Source organism: Callithrix jacchus, chromosome 15 (genome assembly GCF_049354715.1).
Source record: "Callithrix jacchus isolate 240 chromosome 15, calJac240_pri, whole genome shotgun sequence".
NCBI lineage: Eukaryota > Metazoa > Chordata > Mammalia > Primates > Cebidae > Callithrix > Callithrix jacchus.
This window is the reverse complement of record NC_133516.1, coordinates 80,068,782-80,091,446: the sequence shown is the minus strand read 5'-3', so window position 1 is coordinate 80,091,446 and position 22,665 is coordinate 80,068,782. Positions and strand designations below refer to the sequence as shown.

The following is a 22,665-nucleotide window of genomic DNA, read 5'->3' as shown; positions in this document are numbered from 1 at the left end:
CACTCCTGCACACACACAGGTGAAAGACAGGTCTGAGTGAAGGCCAGGCCTGGGACTCTACCACCACCACTGCCCCAGACATAGGAATGTGTACGTGGGTGCACACTCACCTGTGCACGTGCCTGTGATCCAGATCATTCCTTCAAAGCTTCTTTGCAGGTGCAATGATGCAGCCTCACTGCTGTGCCAGGCCTGGGCACCTACAAAGCAGGTAACTGGTCCTTCTGGGTTTGGGTGTATGGGTTGGGAAGGGCGAGGCAGGAACACATGCCTGAGGACCCCTCAGGTGGATGGTGTCTAGGAGGTAAGCAGGCCATGGAGCTTGGTTGTGGGCAGAACAGAGAGTTCCAGCCCTGGGCCAGAGGGTGGGAAGAGAAAAGGGGGGTCTCTAAGAAAAGTATAGTGAACTCTCTGATCTGGTATAAAAGAAGCCCTTCTTGGAGATAGAAAGATGGTCAAGAGCTGACAAAACCCTTCCAGTGCTTAATGAATGTCTCTCTTTAAACCTGGCCACTGGTGCCAAAGCCCATTAAGCTCCATATTCATGGAGCTCAGTTATAATAAGAATAACAGCTAACAGGCTTACTATTTGCAGGACTTCATCTATGACTCACCCTACAGGCCTGGCCCCCACCCCCAGCTCTCTTTTCCACAATGGAACTGGAATAGAGTTATCTTTGTAGAGGCCTATTGGAGGAGCATCTGAAATACAAGAATTCTGGGGAGGAAGCCTGGAGGTGTCCTCAGCTCAGGTCCAGAAGGACAGCAGAGATACGGAAGGGAGGGGGAAGCCATGTCATTTTCCTCCCAGAAGCTTTAGTTAAGTGCCCACAAGTGTGGTGTGCAGGCAGACGTGGGGAGCATCAGACAAGGAGAGATGGAGGGTGGGCCCTGGGGCCAGGAGTGAGGAGCAGTGGAGTAAGGAGAGGCACAGCTGAGCCCCTGCCTGCCAGGAGAGCTGCTGCTGCTGCTGGCTGGCAGGGAAAGAATGTGATGGATGCTCCCCTGCCCAGCTGCGACTCTCCAGGCCTCAGCCTTGGTAGGGGAAGGGAGGATGATGAGACCCTGAGCCAAGGAACATGGATGTCTGCCTGAGAGGCGGAGACCAAGGCAGAGACCTGCCCTCCCGCTTCTCCTCCCCACCACCCCCCTTGCCTTGGCACAGCCTGGGTCGACACTAAGCACTCACGCCACAAAATGTGCAGCCCTGGGTTCGAATCCCAGTCCAGACTCGTTTAGCCTCTGTGAGTCAGTTCCTTCAACTGTAAAACCACACAGGGCAGTTGTGAAGATTGAAAGATAATGTTTGCGGAAGCACATAGCACTGTCTGGCACCTAGAAAACACTCCATAAATGTCAGCCATTATTTTATCATCATTATTAGTGTTGTGATTATGCGGACCTTCCACCTCTCTCTCTCCAGACGCTCACAATAGCCTCCTAAGTACGCTTCCTATCTTTCATCTCTCCTCTCCAATCCATCCTACACAGAGCTGCCAGAACACAGTCTACAGCAATGATTTGGTCACATTATTCTGCTTCTGAAAACCTCCACCAGCTCCCTACTGCCTACACAATCAAATCCAAACCCTTGCATAGCAAGGCCTTTCCATCTGCCTCGAACTCCCTCTCCTGCCTCCTCTCTGGCCATTCCCCTCCGTACTTCCTCATCACATCCCAAATCTAGATATTCTTCATGCCATGCACTTGCCCATCTCAATCCCTTTGCTTCTGCTCGCCCTTCCCTGTAGAATGCCCTTTCCTCCAACAAAAACCTCCTCAGCCACCAAGGCTCAGACAAATGCCAGCTCATCTATGAAGCCCTTTCTGACCCTCACGCAGCCAACAGCTTCCTCTGCTGACAGATGCAGCATGTGGTTTATCTACTCTCATCATTTCCCCACCCTGTGCTGGGCTGTGCATATGCAGGAAGTGTGCTCCTAAGACCAGCAGCATCTGCACCTCCTGGGACTTGTTTAAAATGCAGATTTTCAGGCCTCACCCCAGACCTACTGGATCAGAAAGTCTGGGGACAGGGCCTAGTAATCCGTGTTTTAGCCAGCCCTCCAGACTCTACTGCACACCCAGTTGGGGAACCAGTGATGTAAGGTATCTGTACCCTACAGATGGCGCTTGGTACACAGCAAGACGTGATGGGAGATCAGATCACTTGGGTAGCTTTGAATAAAATATGGCTGGTTGGGCCTCACCTACAGAGATTCTGATTTAATTGATCTAGGGTTGGGCCTGTGCATCCATTTTTTTTTTCTCTAAACATTTTTAATGAATATTTTCAAACATACAAAGCAGTTCAAACATACAAAGCACTGCACAGTGAATACCTGTATACCTGCCATCTGGATTCTGTCACCAACATTCTGCTATATTTCCTCTATCACACATCTATCTACCCATGCATTCATCCATTTTATTTTCTGATGCATTTCAAAGTAAGTTGCAGACAGCATACACATCACACAAACACATCTGAGTGATTTAAAAAGCCCTCTGGGGCCAGGCACAGTGGTTCATGCCTGTAATCCCAGCACTTTGGGAGGCTGAGGCAAGTGGATCACTTGAGGTCAGGAGTTCCAGACCAGCCTGGCCAACATGGTGAAACTCCGTCTCTACTAAAAATACAAAAATTAGCCTGTAATCCCAGCTACCTGGGAGGCTAAAGCACAAGAATCACTTGAACCGGGGAGGTGGAGGTTGCAGTGAGCGCAGATCGGGCCACTATACTGCAGCCTGGGTGACAGAGCAAGACTCCATCTCAGAAAAGAAAAAAAAGCCCTCCCAGTGGTAACACTGTGCAGCCAGGGCCTCTCTGATTCCAGGTGGGAAACTGACAGCCTCTTAGGCTCAGCTCCTGCTGTGAAATGAGGAGACGGCAGAGGAGGGGAAGGAGGGTGCCTACTATGCCTCCCTGTCCTACTCTTAGAAGGATTGAGGCCAGGCGCGGTGGCTCAAGCCTGTAATCCCAGCACTTTGGGAGGCCGAGGCGGGTGGATCATGAGGTCAAGATATCGAGACCATCCTGGTCAACATGGTGAAACCCCGTCTCTACTAAAAATACAAAAAATTAGCTGGGCATGGTGGCGTGTGCCTGCAATCCCAGCTACCCAGGAGGCTGAGGCAGGAGAATTGCCTGATCCCAGGAGGCGGAGGTTGCAGTGAGACGAGATCGCGTCATTGTACTCCAGCCTGGGTAACAAGAGCGAAACTCCGTCTCAAAAAAAAAAAAAAAGAAGGATTGAGTGAGATCACATTTGAGAAAGCCCTTTGTTAAGGGCCATACGATGAACAGAAAGCAATCCCTGACTCCATGCTGGAGAGGAAGGTGTCCAGAGCTGTTGTAGGATCGCTGAATAATAAAATTGCAAATAAATGACCAACAATTCTTTAGTATAAGTACATCCAAAATATTGCATGAGACATACTCATACTGAAATATTCTTTACCTCAAATTCAAATGAAATTGGACAGCCTGTATCTTTGCTTGCTAAGTCTTGCACTCCTAGAACTCAGCTCTGTCTTATGGAGAGCAGCCAGATTGGAACCCTCTACCCAGAGAAGAGTCAGGGCTGGCAACAGGGACTATAGCTCTGCCCAGCCAGGCTCTCATGCTCCTGGGATTTAAATGTTAATCTCATCCAAAAACACCCTCACAAAAACATGCAGAATAATGTCTGACCAGCCAAATTAACATATAAAATTCACCACCATAGTCAGCAAGCCTCAAACATTAGAGCACAAAAGTCTCACTGGGGAGAACCAATTACAGTGCAGGTCCCCAGGCCCCACCCCAGAGATTCTGATGCACTAGGTCTGGCACAGTGCCCAAGCCAGCATTTTAGCCATCACCCCAGATGGCTGTGATCCAAGGGCTCCATGGGCTCATTTTGGGAAGCACTGCAGTTGTCACTCAATAAATATTTGCCAACTAAAGGGATGCTGGAGGTAGGAGTGTAGATAGGAAGGCATCGGAGCCAGGGCAGACCACCTCTGCAAGGCTGTGTCCTAGGGGCTCTGTGAATGGCCGCCTTGGGGTGATGGCAGATGGGGAAGCAGCCAGCCAGTCCTGCCCCCAGGCAGGGACCCACAACTGAGTTTGCAGACAGACGCAGGAGACAGAGCTGCAGGCAGAGGGCAACCCCACAAACCCTGGCACTAACCCAAAGGGCAAGCCCTTGAACCAGCCCTGGCCCCACCTGGGCCCCAGAATGCCCTTCTCTGTCCGGTGCGAGTTGGTGGGGTGGACGTGCTCAGCCTCTCATGAGCCGATGAGATCATGGCTCAGGAATCTATGTGCAGTTGGTTGCCCCTGAAAAGAACCGCTCACTCAGCTGGAGAAGCGAGCAGCTAAATGTTCACAGGCCGGCTGGGGAGGCGGGGCATAGGGCCACAGGGACCTGCGCGGCATCCCAAACACTTCAGAAAGGAAGAAAATCAACGCTAGGCTATATAATGATGATAGAGCTGCGTTTTTTTTTTTTAATAGACTCCCATAGACCATGGGTCAGAGATATGTCCCTATTTAGTTACAGCTAAATAGGTAACTGCCAGAGAATGGCAGTATCTGGGCAGAAAGAGACGCTCAGCAATGGGTTAGGTCTGTCTCCCAGGACCAGTGTTCTAAACATTTCAGCATGATAGAGAAGGTTGAGGGGCAGAGGCCTCTGCTGGGCAGCCTTCAGGGGTGGAGCGGCATGGACAGCTGGCTTTATGTCAGAAGAGGCGTTCATCCTCAGGGCCTTGTTTGATGGGGAGTAAGTAGGTGCTCAATAAATGCATGTTCAGCTCAACTGGGTAAAGAGTAAAGCAAGAGGAGAGGAGCCTGGTGGCTGCCCCTCTTTCAGGCCCCTTGTCCACCTGTTACCACGTCCTGCAGCTCTGGGCTACTCTGTTTCCACCCCTTCTGTGTGACCTCACACGCCACCTGGCTCCCTTCATGTCTGTCCTCCTGCCCAGGTCCTGCTTGGCTGTCTTCAGCCTGCCCTGTGAGCCGTTGCACAGTGGCTGGAAAGGCAGTTGAGAAAGGGAGATGCAAGACACAAAGAATGCCTTGAAAAGAAGGGACAAAGCACTGGAGCTCTGCAGGCTGGTCAAGTACAATGAGATAAATGGGATGGGAAGCAGGGAAGAACCAAAGTCCTCAGGTGCCCGAAGGATTATAACTTAGAGGGCATGACCAGAGACCATCACTCTCAGGACAAGACAAGGTGAACGTGGACAGTGGAAAGACCCACCAAGGAGAACATTCAGGATGGATCGGAGCAGCAGGGAGCCTCTCTGTCTCTGAGAGCACACTGAGAGCACCTGGTGTGTTCAGGAAGAAATGCTTTTCTGCCTGACACGGAGTGCAGAGCCAGCCAAGCAGCCCGCCATCCATGAACGCTTCCACATCCTCCCCAACTTTCTTGCCAGATTTAGCCTGCACCACCTCTGGGGGTTCCCAGTTCCACATAAGTTTACTACCTGCTGTGTAAATAGCACTTACTTTCATTTGTGCTACAGTTTCTTTTGGCTGCCTTCAAGGGCTCCCCTTCTCTCTTGTTCTGATTTCAGGGACTTGGAGATGAAATCCACATGCCACCCTATGGCAGTCTTAAGAGAGAGGGAGACTCACAGTTGGGATGCCCTCCCCTCACTTTTTCCTTCCTGTGCTCCTGGTTGATTTTTCTTCTCACTTCAGAAAGACAATCCCTTAAAGAAGGAACGACAGGCCATACATCTGGTTTTCCCGAGGTGGGAACCATGTGGTCTCCAGCACCCCAAAATAATGCCTGGATATCTGGCTGTTTTTTTTTTTTTTTTGCCAAACCAAAAAAACCCCAGTTCAAACAAACAAACAAACAAACAAACAAACAAACAAAACAGGTTTTTGGGCTCAAAACCTTTAAGGGAACATTTCTAACAGCTCCTTAGATTTACAGGATTATGTCAGTGCACTGGCGACTCCCCATTTGTGGATATGACTTTATTTTCCCATAAATGTGTAGCCTTGTATATCCAGGGTAAAGTGATGCTACGTTTCTTTGGGCCATACGCAGTAGCTCGCCTGATAGTTCATCACTTGGAAGCGGCTGATGTTACCCACATTTTGTATTGGACTCTGCTACTGACATCCCCCACCCATGAAATATCCTTTCTCTTCGGTTTCATTGTTAAGCCAATCTCTGACTCGTGACACAGAATCCCATCCCAGTCCCAGGATGACGTATTCTGCTGTGGATCCGAAGGACCAAGGAAGCACTCCCTGTTTCAGGGATGCTGGGGTGGGCAGTGGTGACTGGTGGTCACCTTCCCTGGAAAGCTTTAAGACCAGGACCAAGGCCAATCCTTCTGGCCAGCCATGTGCTTCCTGGACACTCTTCCATTTGGACAATGGCCCAGATTATTATTCTTTTTCTCATGGTGAACTATCCATAACACAAAATTTACCATTTTAACAATCTTTCAGTGTCCAGTTCAGGGTCATTAAGTGCCTTCACACAGCTGTGTACTATCGCCACCATTCATCCCCAGCACCTGCTCATTTTTCCCAGCTGAAACTCTGTACCCATTAAACAAGAACTCCCCAGTCCCGGCTCCCCATCACTCCTGAGAACTACCATTCTACTATCCGTCTCTGAATCTGACTGCTGTAGATTCTTCATATAAGTGGAATCTTACAGTATTTGCCCTTTTGTGTCTGGCTTATTTCACTTAGCATAATGTCTTCAGGGTTTATCTATGTTGTAGCATGTATCCCTAAGTTATTTTTTAAAGCATGTCACCAGGTAGCACTTTGGGGAGATGGCAAAGAAAGAATGGACATAGTTACTGGCGTGGCACCCATAGCTGTGGACATGAGCACACACTTGGCTCTTGGGCTGGCATGTGTAAATGTGCATGCGCTATGCACCCCTCCACGAATCCCAGGGGCCTGCCCTCCCTCCCTTTAGGAGCAGTTCTCAGACCACCCTGTGCATGACATAAGAGACACAGGAAGTGCGGGTCCTAGGCCCCTCAGAGACTTGTGTTGGGCACAGTGCAACAGGTGATGCTGAGGCAGGGGACTGGGCACCCTGTTTTGGGAGGCCTTCCACCCCAGGGCTGCTCCATGTTCCACAAGGGAAAGACATGACCCCAGCCTTGGCTCATGTGTGGCCAGGCTACATTTCACAGCTTCCTGGGAAAACCAACAGGTAGGGCCCCGTTGGGAAATAAGGTCACCACATCTCCAAGAGCATGCCTGGCCTATGACAGTCAGATATAACTTCCTGCACTCACTTCCTACTCTCTTTCTCATGGAGGTGCCCATTGTCTTCTCAACAAACTCCTGAACATCACACCAAGGACAAAGCAGCACGCTGGGGGCAGAATGAGACAAGAACACCAAGACTGTTACACAGGCAGAGCTTGAGCCAAGCCATGAGAGAGGCACACAGGCACTGTTTTTTGAGCAGAGGAAGAACACTTTTGAAGCAGGGAAGGCTTCTCAGCTTCTCAGAGGAGGCAGCACTTGAGGTAGACAGAATTCTGACAGTAGATAGAAGCAGCAGGGGTCACATTCCAGAAACAGGTGATGTGGGTTTGGGAGGCATCCAGGATCTGGTGTGACACAGATGGATGGAGTCTCTGAGTCAGAAGTCTGAGTGTAATTCCAAGTGCTTTGCATTTGGCCATGTGACCATGGCAGGTCATCAGCCCCTGCCAGCTCTGCACCTCAAGTCAGGGCACGGCTGCAGTGAGAGGAGCAGAGGCTGGGACCATGCAGTAGAGGGCTTTGGCTGCACTTAATTTAGAGAGAGGTTGGAAGCCATGCAGTGCTTTAGAGTAGAGACCCACACTCTTTTTAGCCACAGGTTGGACAAGGTTGGAGGATCGAGTCTCTTGACTTCTTGTGCTTCCCATGAGCAGCAGCTGGTTAGTCCGACACCTCCAAACCCGTCTTCATTTCCCACTTGGAGGATTTCCTCCAGTGAGGGCATAGTCCCTGGAAGAGGGTTTCCTCTGGCTCCTAGGAGGACTGACGGCCCCCTCCCAGCACTGGTTCACAAAATCAGGAAATGCGAATGCTAAATAATTCATAAACACATTAAATAAGACTGACTGTAACCTCGATCCCTGGGGAGCTCACTGTTAATACTTCCCTCATTTAACATCAGCCTGAGCCAGACATCATTAGGAAGGGAAATCTTCTCTCTCTTTTAAAAAATCATGTAGCTTAAATGGTTTGGGATTGTTTGCTACTTTGCATGATTCCTGCCACTGCTCCTGCCCATTACGGGGATAATTAAGAATTGACTACGGTTGGCAAAAAGCATTCAACAGCCAACTTTTTATTTGGTTTTTTCAAGTGCCCCGGCCCTCCTCCTGTTCCCCCTCCAACCCCTGGTCTTCCCTTTCTAGTCCCTGCAGCCGCTCAGCCCAGATCCCACCATACACCCCCCCCACCCCCCAGGTCTGCTGCCTGTAAACACACTTAGAGTCCCATGGAAACCACACACTGAATGGAGAAAAAGCAGGGAGACCATTCACTCTCCTCTTATTCTACTGCCCCATTTCCTCCAGGCACCTTGCCTGATGTCCCTCGGGCCCAGGGCCAGAGTATATTTGTTCGGCTGCCCTGGTCACCCGGGAATGGGGTGGGCTCAGATCCCAGGCCTGTCCACCAGCTGGTCATTCTCTCTTTCGAGAGTCACTCTCTCTGACAGTCTGAGGCAGGATTAAAGACTTCGGGAGGAAGAGCGTGCCTCTGGTCACAGAAGGAGGGGTTATAAACACCAGGCAGACCTCGGCTCGCCAGGCAGGGTGGCTGTGGGATGAGATGATCACTCGTGTCCATTCTCCCGACCCTAGCCACAGCAGTCCTCAACCTTCTGTTGGTCAGAAAAGGCAAGGGCATGTGGCCAGTCTAATTTTGAGGGGCAGCTCCAGGCATTGGGGTGATCTTTAAGGCTTGTTTATTTCCCTGCCTCCAACCAGAAGTACATCTAAGTCACCTCAAGGATATGTTTTTTGGGGGGTTTGTTTCATTTTTTTCTCTGTCCTCATGTCACTGATTTCTACTATTCTAAAATCCTGAACACTCTTTTTACAGTCTAACTTAAAGTTTTTCTCCCTCAGGTTCAGTGCATTATGGGTTGTTCTGAGCTCAGGAAGCTGGAGCCTCACCTTGTGCACAATAAATCATCCGGCGGTGGCAGGGGGGGCGGGATCCTATAAAGACAAACAAGAAAGCCAAGCTAATTTTGGAGGAGCACAGAGAAGCTTCTAGAATGGCTGCCAGTGTCCTATTTCTTGACTTGGGTGATGGTGTAAAGAGCTTAACTTTATATAATAGTCCATTACTAAAACATCTACTTTGTGTGGTTTTCTATATTTGTTTTATAGCATCTCAAAGTTTAAAAATTAAAATAAAAAAATAATCAGAGTGGTTTGTTTTGTTTTGTTTTGTTTGAGCTGGAGTTTTGCTCTCATTGCCCAGGCTAGAGTGCAATGGCATGATCTTGCCTCACCACAACCTCCGCTTCCCAGGTTCAAGCAATTCTCCTGCCTCAGCCTCCCAAGTAGCTGGGATTATAGGCATGTGCTATCATGCCCGGCTAATTTTTGATTTTGTTTTTTTAGTAGAGACAGGGTTTCTCCATGTTGGTCAGGCTGGTCTCACACTCCCGACCTCGGGTGATCCGACTGCCTTGGCCTCCCAAAATGTGGGGATTATAGGCGTGAGCCACCGTACCCAGCCAAAATCATCAGAGTGTTTAGTCAGTCAGTTGCATCTTCATTCAGTCTCCCCTACAGAGCTCTCCTTTAGGGTGAACAGCCCCCACTTCTTTAGCATCTCCTCCAAGGCTCAGAACTCCTGCACCAGGTAGTTGGTCAAATCTTGTGACACTTGTCTCGAGGGAAGCTTTCTGGCCAGGTACTGCTGAAGCACTTGAAAGATCAGAGAACCAGGACTTCCTTGAGCTTCCAAAACAGGCTATGTGACTGTTTTGTGCTGGTTTGCTAATAAATATTTTAGAGAGACAGAATTTGGCCTGAGATTGACTTACATGGTAACCCAGGAGTGAGGTGAGGAGAAGGCCTACAGCCCTCACCTAGTGCTAAAGATTGGAGGCTATGATGTTTACCAAATAGAACGTAAGAGTTGGCCAGGGCCAGTTCACCTGAGCCTGGCACCCAGTAACTGCCCAATAAATGTTAGTGTGATGATTATCTTACCCTTGCTGTGGAGGCAGAGGAAAGGGGAGTGGCAAGGGACAGGGTAGGGGGTAGGGAAAAGAGGAGGAAGGAGAGAGAAGCAAGGGCAGGTCATTCCAAAAGTTTGGCTCTTGGTAGGAAATTCATCATCAGCTTCATCATTGGTCCTATGTGCAGAGGAGTAAAGAACGAAACAGCTAGCAAGGCTGGTAAAGGCTGCCTTTTCCTTCCTACAGTGCTTTACTGTGGAGGACTTGCCCATAATTCTTCAAGTAACCTTCCTTCTTCTCTTGTCCTTCACTGCCTTCCCCAGGTGGCCCTGTAGGCTCATTCGCATAGGGCTATCCCTCAGGAACCAGAAGCTGCAGGTGCAGGTGGGGTCCGAAGGTTCAGCATGAACCCTCCCCTCAGGTCTGTCTGCCTCACCTCCCTAACTCCACAATTAATGAAGAAGCCTGGCAAAGTATTTGAAGGTCCTCCCACTGACCCTGTGACTCTCATTCTGGCCAGCAGGGGTGGACTCAGAGGGAGAGCACTTGGGTTTGCCACTAAATTCCTCCTTTGCTGCCCCCTGCCAGTCGGGAGCTGCCAATATGTCCCCGCCTCTTCACATCTGTCTGTGGTGGCCTTCTGTTTGGGCCCATGTCTTTGTCTCTTTGCTCTCTCTCCCTCTGGGGCTCCTCTGCTCAAAAAAAATAAAAAAAAAAAAAACCCACAGCAGAATCCTGGGCACATCACAAATAGTTTTCATTAAGAATAATGGCAGGCCAGGTGCTGTGGCTCACGCCTGTAATCCCAGCACTTTGGGAGGCTAAGGCGGGCGGATCATGAGGTCAGGAGATTGAGACCATCCTGGCCAACATGGTGAAACCCCGTCTCTACTAAAAATACAAAAATTAGCCAGGCATGGTAGCATGTGCCTGTAGTCCCAGCTACTCGCTATTCGGGAGGCTGAAGCAGGAGAATCTTGTGAACTTGGAAGGCAGAGGTTACAGTGAGCCGAGATCGGTTTTTTTGAGACTCTGTCTCAAAAAAAAAGAATAATGACAAAGGTTACCCATTTGGTACAATGTTTGCAATTTGGGTAATGGGTGCGATAGAAGCCCAATCCCACCAGTACTCGATATACCAATGTAACAAGAATGCACATGTATTTCCTGAATCTGAAGTAAAATTTAAATTAAAAAAAGTCCTACTTTAAGAAAAGTAATTAAAAAGAAAGCTCCAGAGAAGGAAAGAGGAAATTAGATTTTATTCTAAATTTGTCTGACACAGGCAATTCCCCAGGGACACAACTGAAAATATAAAGGCCCAGAAAAATCACATACTGGAAAAAATTATTTCCCCCTCTTTGTCCCAAAGACTTCTTTGAAATATAAGATTTCAAATACATTTATGGATCCTAAAACTTTTTAGAATGAGTAAAGTGTCTAGGATAGAGTATTTTTATGTTCCCCAACCATTTCTAAAAATTACACCGTTAAGATTTTAAGTTAAAAAAGCTACATCAATCTTTTGTCTGCATATAATGATACAAGTTGTGTGACATTCCTTTCTAAACGACCACAGAAAAATCAATTGTTCCTGGGAATCCAAGCACATTTCCACTTATAAGTACAAAGGAAGTAAAATGAATTACTGTAATGAAAAATGGCCAGGCACAGTGGCTCACATCTGTAATCTCAGCACTTTGGGAGGCCAAGGCAGGAGGATTGCTTCCAGCCAGATGTTCAAGACCAGCCTGGGCAATATAGCAAGACCCAGTCTCTACAAAACAATTTTTTTTTTTTAAAGAAATTGGCCTGGCAGGTGGCAGTTGCCTGTAGTTCTGGCTATGTCCTAGCTGAAACAGGAGGGTCCCTTGAGCTCAGGAGTTGGAGATTGCGGTGATCTATGATTGCACCACTGCACTCCAGCCTGGGTGACAGTGTCTTTTAAAAAAAAATAAGAAGAAAGAAAAGAAAAATGAGAAAACTGTTGTCGCCAGGAACTCCAGCTTCTGTGAAAGAACTGGATCTAGGATTTGAAGGCAGATCTGTGAAGAGGTAACAGGGGAATGACCACAGCATGTGACAGATCCACCCGCCAAAAGCTCTCAAACCCCAACACCCAGTTACTCAGTGCTGCAGATAGCTGGAATCTTGTGGGAGGAGGGGTGGGCCTGGAGAAAGGGGGTCTCCCAAGCAAATTCCATCCCTCAACAGGGTGGCTACGCCATCCTATGGTCCCAGTCTGTCCCTTCCATCTTCTTTCGTGTGAAAAGAAATGGAGCCATATTTGGAAAAACATGGTGCAAATCAAGAAATAAATTAACATGTGAAAAGAGAGCGAAGCTTGTCCCAATTTAGGCAAATCTTCAGTTTTCATGACTCTGGGAAGATGACAAAAATGAAGTGTTAGAAGAATCAAAAGTGACTCAAGGTGGTGGCTCAAAGAATGAGGCTGATTAGATAAAATCTATGGAGTAAATTGTGTTCAATGAGATTTAAAGGTTTCCCTCTCCCTTCTTTTCACAATTCCTTTTCTGAAAATAAGTGCTTTTCTGTTTCTTGCCAACACCAAGTCCAGAAAACATAATACTGTCCTTTGTCTTACTCTAAGTGTGTTGTAGATGGATTCTTCTGTTCAAGGCTTTGCCTACTTACTAAGAACTGTCAGAAGAGAGTGGATGTGAGACTTCTAAAAGGACAGGTGCTCTTATAATGGGAAGCTTGGAATTATTAGCGGAACAAACTGTAACATACAATTTGTTATACCCAACAAGCTAGTTTCATTTTTATTAAATCAATTATATACAACCATTTTTAACATTTTGAAACAAAGAAACGTGAGATCTTGTGAAAAATCACTGAAACTAAAGTTGTACACAAATTTTCATTTTCCTTCTAATTTTTGAAAAAATAAATGAACCCTTTTCCCTGTGCCTCTAAAGAATGTTTAAATCCAAGATAATACACTCCTTTTTTCCTTGGCTGAGTGGACACCCGCTTCGCAAGTGAGTGTGCGTGCGCGCGCGCGTGTGTGTGTTGCTCTTCCCCCTACTTCCCTATATTGCAAATGATGGGTAGGGAAACAAGGAAAACACGCACACACACACTCACTCACTCACTCACTTGTGAAGGGGGTGTCCATTCAGCCAAGAAAAAACTCTCAGCTGAAGTTAACCCTATAACCCTCCATTTGCTCCACCCTCTTCAAAAAAGGTTTGAAATTCTTTCCCAAACTTTGCTACATTTTCCATGAGAATGGGCATGTTCCTGCATAAAACATGAGTTTGGGAGGGCAGTGAGCTAGCAGGCCTTGGGGAGCTTGTGTGGGGCCCAGAAACAGGGCGGGGGGGGTGTGGGATATGGGGAAGAAGAACAGAGAGGTGGGGGAAGGGAAGGGAGGCTGTTTTCTCAGGCTGCATTTCTTGCAGGCTCCTTGGAGACCACAGAAAGGCTGGGAGAGGTCTCAGCTGGGGCTGGGCCCTCACAGAACCCGTGGAGAAAGGGATGCTGCGCTGACCCAGTGCAGCCAGATGGGCTGGGGTTTGAGGACCTCCAGGAAAGTGATGCCGGCAAGAGGCGGGGATGGGGGTGGGGCAGGGGTTGGGGGGAGAGCATGAGCTTGGAGAGGGGAAGTCCTGGTGGTGGTGGGGAGAGTGGGGAACGCAGGTGGAGGGGGTAACTCTACTAAATATTGAAGATGCGGTCTTGTCCTCCCCATACGTGGGTTTACAAAGGACAGGGACAAAAGTTCTGGTTCTTTCGGTAACTCCACAGAATCCAGCCAGCGGCGGGCCTTTTACATGCTGTTTTTGAATGGCTGCAGGTGGCTAGGCAGGATTCTTATCCTGTTATCAGCACCCCAGCGAGTGGGGATTTAGGGGTCTGCAAGAGGTCCTCTCCCATCAAACTGGTTATTAGTACTGCTTGAATTAACTCAGCAATGGGCTAAATGCCAGCAGCAGGAGAGAGATGTTAGGGCATTCTGCTCCTCTGGGGATAGAGGCTTTCTGAAAATCACTGAGGCACCACTCTCTCCAGAGGCTCTGAAAGGGCAGGAGTGTTTATGCTGCTGGGCAGCAGCAGTTCTCAGGTGGCTGTGGTGTCTGCTATGGATGGACGCCTGTATCGGTCACTGGATTGCACAGATACCTCTGCAGCCTCCTCCTGAAAGGGACTGGGAGAAGAGAGCCATTGAAATTAATGGGGATGTAAACTACCTTGAATCTTTTATGGAAAAATCTGGACATAATTCGTGGGTTTTGTTGGGGTTGGGTTTGTGGATTTTTTTTTCAATTTTGAGAATTTAATGATCCCTGCAAAATAACTGGCAGTGCTCCAGAATGTGGTTACTGGATCTTTGCAAGTCACTGGTAACTTATGACAAGTTAGAAAATGATGAGACCAGCCACAGAAGTGCAGCTGGAAGGGGGCCCCAGAGATGTGCTAGGGTAGGGGTCTTCAAATCTGAGCTGCATTAGAACCACCCCGAAGGCCTGCAGAAATCCCGGCTTCTGGCCCCCGCCACGGAGATCCTGATTCTCCATCTGGGCTGAGACTCGAGAACCTGCCTTTCTAACGAGTCCCCAAGTGACACTGATGCTGCTGGTGCACATCCTGGGAGAACGACTGTTCTAGAAAACCCCTCCTTTTGTAGGTGAGGAAACAGGTGACAGGGCTTTAATGGCAGAGCCAGGAACTAACAGCCAGGTTTCCTGAAATGAAGGTGTGGCTCTAGCAGGAAACCCCAGTGGTGGTGAGGCAGAAGGGAGAGGACAAAGCCCATACCCAGCTAAAATACCCTCTGTATCCCCCATGTGCTAAGGTCGAGTCTACAGAACCCCAACCACATGGATCCCCCTGGAGGGGCGGAATGGGAAACTGATGGCGAAGCAATCAGTCCCAATGCTGGGCAGGCAGACAGCAGCAGGAGGAAGAGAGGGAGCAAACAGATTACGGAGAGCAGTTAACACAGAGTAGACAACTCAGGGACTCTGGGGAGCCTCCTGCCACCCTGGGGGGCAGAGATTAACAAGCCTCTCTAGGACTTGGCAGTTTCGGAGCAAGCCTGCTGCTTCCAGCTATGACTTGACCTCACATCTGTTACCTCCTAAAGTCTTGGGGTGGGGTCTGGAAAGCTGTGCCAGAAGAATGGCCAGAAAACCAATTAATCTTGCCTCATCTGGGCTCTCACGCCATGTGAGGGCTACCCCACCTCGATTAGCCTCGTCGTCCTCCAGACTGGGATCTCTTCGAAGCCAGAGACATCTCCCAGCACTAGTCTTGTGGGCACTCAGTAAAAGTTGAATAAAGAAATGAATGCAGGAATGATTGCAGCCCTTCTGATCCAGAGAAGCAGGCCCTGCCATCAGTATACTTCAAGAGGAACCCTACCCGAGTAATCCCACCTGTTGGGGATGGACAGTGGGGTTTCTGTTGCTAATTGGCACAGTATGAACAGGAGTCCCTCTTCTCCAAAATACCCTCTCCACATCTTTCTCCCTGCTCTGCTAGAGGAAAACAATCTTTCTGCGTCTGACCAGTGTATGTTCTGAGAGTCCACACCTCTGCTCAGGGTTGTGGGGGAGACCGGCGGTGGAATCCCCTAACCCTGTGAGAGGCTCCTCTTGTCCACTGATGGCCCCTTGTCCCATCAGTTTCAGATGGGAGGCTCAGAGCCCCTGCAGATTCCCAGCAGCCACACAGAGGCTGCTGGTGGGTCAGGGAGGACTGTGAGCTGGGATCTGCTGCCTGATGTTGCCAGGCTTAGTTGTGGGGAGAAAGGTCCCAAGTGCAGAGGTGCACTGAGGCTTCAGAGGCAGTGTCCTGGCACTTCCCCTCATAGTGAGGGGACTGGCCCACCAGGGCTCTGGGAAGCCTTCCTGATTCTGTGCCTGGTCTCACGGACATTCACTGTGTCTTCTACGGCAGCCCACGTGGGCATCTGGGGCTCTGAAGGACCTCTCTGTCTCTGTTCCACTTTGGGTAAACCTTGCATCACTTCTGGAAGTTATACAGACCAGCACAGAATAGAAAAGACAAAGAGTACATGGGATCCAGCTCTGTCCTGGGGCCATGAAACAGCAAACCTCAGAGCATTACACTCTAGAGGTTGGAAAGGCACAAATCACAGAGTTGCTTATTACCCCAAGGCTGCCCATCTGGCAAGACTTATCTCCCTTACTCCAATGTCTATCGAACTTTTCAGAGAAAATTGGATCCTTGGGGGAGTAAAGGTCAGAAAAAGAAGAAAAGGGTGAAGGCTCCCAAACAGTCTTTGGGGCAAACCGATTCTGCATAGTTAGGCAGAGGCCATGAAGACTCAGGACCGTAAAAACAATATGCTGTGGCTTGTCTGGGTGACTATAGATCCCAGGCAGCACTGTCCAGACACCTCCCTGTCCCTGTTCTTTAGATGCTGTTTAGAGATTGTAACTTACCTACCAGAATCGAGCATCATTACAGAGAAAATCTGCTGCAAATGGATCACACAAGGCGTTTCAAAGCCCAGCAGGCTGATTAGGCACTGATTTGCTGGTTTGTGGCACCTGGAGCACCTCTCAGCTTCCTTCCACAAATCAGATTTTGGCCATCACTTCCCTGCAACATGAGGCTTCCTATCAGTCCCTCAGAGCTGGATCTCTGAAGACAAGTTTCAGCAGAGTCAATTGGAGACATGGAAAGAAGGGTAGCATCTTTTTTCCTATATAGGAGGAAATACTTCCTACACAGAAGGATTTTGCCCTTGGCCAAATACTTGGCCATGCTGAGACCCAGTCTCATGGGGCCAAAGGCCACATAAGGGCCCAAGGAGAGGATGTGGCAGCAGCAGCAGGGTTCACCTGAACCGGGAGTAACTTTCCCTGCACAGGAGAGGACAAGGGCACTCCTGAGCTATCTTGTCTACCTGCCCCGCAAACTCACTGTCGGGTAAGGGAAGGACCCGAGGGCTTCACAGTGTATGACACACATGCACACACACCACCCTGCCTCACATTCACAACATCATAGGTCTGGAATGTCTCCTTCACGGAATCCTCCTGGACTGATGAAGAACAGGACTCCTGTGACCCCACAGGGATTCTGATAACAAGAAACTCAAGAGGCTCTTCTCTCCTGCTTACTCTTCCTCAGAAGTATTTTGCCTCTAGGATGAGACTTCATCCAAGCAAGGCACAGAATCCTCTTGATTGATTTATTTCATTATTGGTGCAGAACATGATGTCCATCTCACTCAACAGCTCCCCAGGGCAGGGCTCACCCCCACATCATTCATATTCAGTACAGAACCCAGAAAGCTGCAAGCAAGTGTATGTGTACATATATTCACACGTGTGTGTACACTCACACATGCTCTGGATGCTAAACCCATACTGGCCTTGATGCCACTTTTAGCTTTTGGGCTGGTGTCAAGAAGGAATGGTGGTACCCTGCAGTGGGATTTTCCTTCCTAGACTTCACACTGCACAGATGGAGGACCCAAACCAGAAGCTGAGTCTCACCACCACATTTCCACTAGAAAGAGCTGGAAGTTGGCGGAGGCTGGGAGAAATGATTCTCCAGTCAGGACTGGGTGAGAACGTGAGCAAGATCACACAAGCCCAGAGCCCAAGGCTTTGCACTCTTAGGCCAGACATGGTTACATTCACTTCACTTCACTTGGCAAGGACGAGACCCAGTCTCAGGGGACCCCATGACACATGAGGGCCCAAGGAGAAGATGTAACAGCAGGAGCAGTGTTAACCTGAACCAGTAGTTCTCACCCAGGAGTAATTTTGCCCCTGGGGAACCTTTGGTCATGTCTGGAGGCAAATGAAGCTGCTGTCACAAAACAAATGAAGGTGCTGCTGGCATCCCAGGGGCAGAAGCCAGAGGAGCTGCCAAACATCCTACAAGGCATAGGACAGTCCCCTCCCACCCCACCAAGAATTCTCCATCTCCAATCTTCTTTTCCTTTCTTTCTTTCTTTCTTTCTTTCTTTCTTTCTTTCTTTCTTTCTTTCTTTCTTTCTTTCTTTCTTTCTTCTTTCTTTTCTTTCTTTCTCTCCCTCTCTCTCTCTCCCTCCCTCCCTCCCTCCCTCCCTCCCTCCCTCCCTCTCTCTCTCCTCTCTCCTCTCTCTCTCTCTCTCTCTCTCTCTTTCTTTCTTTCTTTTTGGGACGGAGTTTCCCTCTTGTTGCCCAGCTGGGCCGGAGTGCAATGGCACCATCTCGGATCACTGCAACCTCCACCTCCCGGGTTCAAGCGATTCTCCTGCTTCAGCCTCCTGAGTAGCTGGGATTACAGACACACGCCATCATGCCCAACTAATTTTATATTTTTAGTAGAGACAGGATTTCTCCATGTTGGTCAGGCTGGTCTCAAACTCCTGACCTCAGGTGATCTGCTCGCCTCGGCCTCCCAAAGTGCTGGAATCACAGGTGTGAGCCACCATGCCTGGCGTCCAACTTTCAATGTGCTGCTGTTGAGAAGTCTTGATCTAAACACTGCTCACCCTCCATGCCATAATTACCAAATGAATTTTAAGAAGGAAAATCTCAGATGAGTCAGAATCACGGTCCTTCAGCCCTGCCTTAGATTTCCCCGCAAGCTCCAAAGGATTGGGGTATACTGGGTGGGGGTGGAGGTACACCACAGAGTTGTCCTGCACACAGCCTTCTGGAAAGTTGGGGATGTTCCCAGTGGGACCTCAGAGGTTACTCTGTCCAAACACACTCATTGCATGAAACTTAGGGAGATATAAGCAAAGACCATACTGTCGCAAAGGAAGGAAAACATGATCACAGGCATGTCAGGAATGCTAGGGAGACGGGCATCCCTGTGACGGCAAAACAGATCACTGAGAACCCGTTTAGGGACACAGGAAGCATGTAGCAACCCCTAAACCTCCTTATTCCCAGAGGCAGCCCAAGAGGTTTTGAAAACAAAACTGTAACCACCAAGGGGAAAGGCTTTGATGGGTAGGCAGGAATCCAGGCTGTAACAGAGGGTCCCTGGGTCCCAAGGGCTGTGGTTCTCCAGCCTCATTGTGTTTCATTTTGTACATATTCAAAGTGGGGACTTACCACTGTTTGTAAAGCAAAAAAGAGTTCCCATGCCCTTTCCTGGCAGTGCCGATAGCAAAGTGACTCTTGGAAGCCCAGCAGCCCACGGGTCAGGGGCTCCAGGGCAAAACCGGGATCACAGAGGCTTTTCAATGGCTCCAGGACTATGATATCAGTGTGGGAGGAGGGATAAGCCACATGGCCAGGGAAAGGAAAGGGCAGATATCACTCTTCATTCTGAGCGCATCACCTAGCAGGGGTTTGGCAGCAAGAGTACAAGTAAAAGCCTGGAGTACCTGTGGGTGCAGGGCACTTCAGAGACACCCTCCTTCCACATGCTCTTAGACACATCTCTATCTAACCAGGAGAGGGAAGCAGTAAGAGAAACTTCTCCTTCCAGGGTCTCCCGACTCCTGAGAAAAACACCTGCAGCCCAAGCTCCCCGATACCCCACCTCCTTAGCTCCTGTTGGCCCTGCTCCTCCCTAGATCTCCCACCCTAACCAGCTGGCATGAGGTGAGGCAAACTAATGCCTGGTCTCTGAAAATACAGCTTCAGAGCTAACCCACTGTGACTCGCTTGGGCACATCCAGCGAACGCAGAAAGGGACATCTGTCCAAGTACTCACCAGTAGCAGCTCAGCTGCGGGCACCATGCAGGGAAATCAGACAGCAGGCAAGAGAAGCAGTCCCGGGGAAGCCAGCACCATCAGCCTGCTGTCTGCCAGAGCTGGGGAAGAAGCTGGGCTTTCCCACTCCTCGCCCCCAACAACAGAGGTCAGGACTTCAGCCCACGTCTGGGAGCAGACCTGGGGCCACAGGCATGCAGGTTCCAGATCCCTGAAAGCAGCTCGGGGCTTCCGGGGGCTGAGGAGGGGTTCTCAGTCTAGGAGAGCCAGGACTGCTGCTACTGCTTGCAGGGAGAAAACATTTCCCTGGAGAGTCAATCCAGGCTGCTGTGCTCAGGTGAGGTCAGCGAGAAAACCTGACCAGCAGCTCCGGCAGCTTGGTCTGGCCACAGGGAAAGCAGGACACAAGGCGGCAGCCTGCCCCGAGCAGCTCTGATTGTCCCTCACGCTGCTGAGCCTCACTCCCAGCGCCAGACAAAAGCCCTGGAAGCAGCTCACAGCCCGGCTGTGACACACCAATCACCAGCGCCAGGCTGTCCTCCCAGCTGGCCAAGCCCTGGCCACTCCACAAGGGCTGGCTTCCTCTCCCTAGTCTCCCCAAAGCCGCCTCAGGATGGTTTAGGGTGATTTATCCTCGCGGAGTGGATTATTCATCCCAGGAATACTACAACTTTGGCTGGACCAGAGAGCAGTGGTGTAATGCCCTGGCTTAGAGAGTGAGCGAGGGTGGGAGAGAGTGTGTGTGTAAGAGTGTGTGAGAGACTGTGTGCATCTGAGCAAGAGAGGAGGGCGAGAAGCAGTGTGTGCATCTTCCCAGAGTATATCTATCTGCCCCTCTCTAATTTCATCCAATCCCTCTCTCCTCTTGGGTTTGGAGACGGCGGGGGGGGGGGGGGGGGGGGGAGGGGGGATGGGCAGTGAGAGACACAGATTCCAGAACAGGCAGGAGACACCAACACCATCCCTTCCTCCCCGCCCCCTTGCCACCCGCTCTGGGAGGGTGATAATGCCACCCCTCCCGCTCCTGCCTCCCCCACAGCTGCTGCTGTCAGCAGTCGGCTCCCCGTGCTGAATACTCTCAGGGAACAACTTTGGAAGCAGCAGCATTTCACGAAATAGTCAGCAGCACAGACCCTCCTTTTCCCAGCCCAGGTCTTTTTATGCTCCCATTTGGATCATTGTCCCCCTGCATGGCCACCTGTCCCCATGCCCATTCTCCAGATGCCTCCCCCACCTGCTTCCATCTGAGAGCCGCATCCTCCTCACCAGGCTTCCTGCAGGTCCTGGGCTGGGAGGACAGCAAGCCCTTCTGGAGTGTGCCATCAGCCCGGCACCACTGCATCTGGACCTCCTCAGCCTCCCCTCCTGTGTGCTGCCCACCAAGACACCTCACAGATGACAAGAATGAGCGGTAACTCCAGGCTGCCTGTACAATTCATTCGGAACCAGGACTGCGGAGAGCATAGTGGGGAGTAGAGGATATTCCATAGCCTTTCGCAGAATCAGCCACCTGTATGTCTGAACACCTCTCTGTTTCATATCTTAGCTCCCACAGAGGAGGCCAGGACCCCATCTATGGCTTTCATATTTATCTCCTTCTTTGCAAACAATTATAATGGTTCTCAACAAGTGCAAAAGTGATTAGTCTTTCTTGGCCTGTGAAACTGAGGAGGTCCCTGCCTCTCCTTCCTACATTTCCCTGCCATGATGGGTATGTGCTGATGGATCTGCAGGGAGAAATGGGGGACAAGGTAAACACAGGGAGGCATTTGGTACTTGGAGGAGCACTTTGGAGACAGATCACCACAGGCTGTGCCACCCTAGTCCTAAGGGTATTGGCTTGACCATGCGAGGTGACCGCCTAGGCAGCTTGCTATTGTGGTTGACTGCCCTGGCTCAGGGGTTAGGCAGGACAAGGTGGGTAAAATTATCAACTGTGTGACCTTGAGCAAGTTGCTAAATCTCTGAGAATCAGTTTCCCTATATGACAAGTGGGAATATTAATATCTACTTCATAGGGCTGTGCAGAGAATCAAACAGGATGAAATAGGTACAGTGCTCCCCATGATGCCTGGCCCTCAGAGATGCTGGATCCTTTATTTCTTCTTGTATGGAATCCTAGGAAACGGAGGTGGCGGCTCTTGCAGTGGGAAGGAGGCCCCCAGGTGAGCTGCTTAAAGGGAAAGAGCCTGGCTGGAAGGAGATGAGAGGGGTGTTTAGTGGGAGCAAAGCCGGGATGTAAACCCAGAAAGGAGAGGCGGAGGCGCAATATGCCAGGTTGGAAGAGCAGGTCCAGCCAAGGAGGTGGAACGTAACCCAGGACAAGCCAAACTGGGGAGCAGACTGTGGCCAGGGCTGGAAGAACCCTGCAAGAAGCAGGGCATCGGGTGGTGGGGTGGAGAGAGCTGCTTGCCTGGGAAAAATGTTAGTTTGGGGTTTTCTGAAACAGAACCCAGGGACCATGGCAGAGGGCGGCTGGATTAGCACCAACCATCAGAATCCCTAATGGACAAATGGAGGCCTGAATAGAACAGGACAATTTTCTCCAGAGACCGAAAGGGGAGAAGAGGCAATGGCCTCTGGTCTACCAGAAAACCCTCGATAACGACCAACGGCCCCTGGGATGACAGGGTGGCCACAGCCTGAGCATCTGTGCCTACAGACCGGCTCTGGGCAGAAAAAGCTGTAAGCATGGTGGGCCACAGAGGTCTCCCTTCACATCTGAAAGCGGCTGGCCTGGCCCACACATGGTTTGCATCCTGAAGGCCCTTCCAGTGGAGGCAAAGCTGAGAGGACACAGCACACAAGCTTGAGA

General features: G+C 50.0%; 1 protein-coding gene across 37 annotated transcripts in view; it reads right to left on the bottom strand.

Annotated features, from left to right (window-relative positions):
* SEMA5B (semaphorin 5B) overlaps positions 1-22,665 on the bottom strand; it is a 120,420-nt gene that overhangs the window by 66,304 nt on the left and 31,451 nt on the right. For 7 of the 37 annotated variants that reach the window (XM_078351951.1, XM_078351959.1, XM_078351950.1 and 4 more), the window contains exon 1: positions 19,851-20,648. The exons of 18 other annotated variants lie outside the window; for them this stretch is intronic. The gene's annotated coding sequence lies outside the window, so the exon portion shown is untranslated. Of the gene's footprint in view, positions 1-110; positions 298-19,850; positions 20,649-22,665 lie in introns of those variants that run through there. 12 more of the 37 variants (XM_078351955.1, XM_078351976.1, XM_078351952.1 and 9 more) reach the window with 3 other exon arrangements.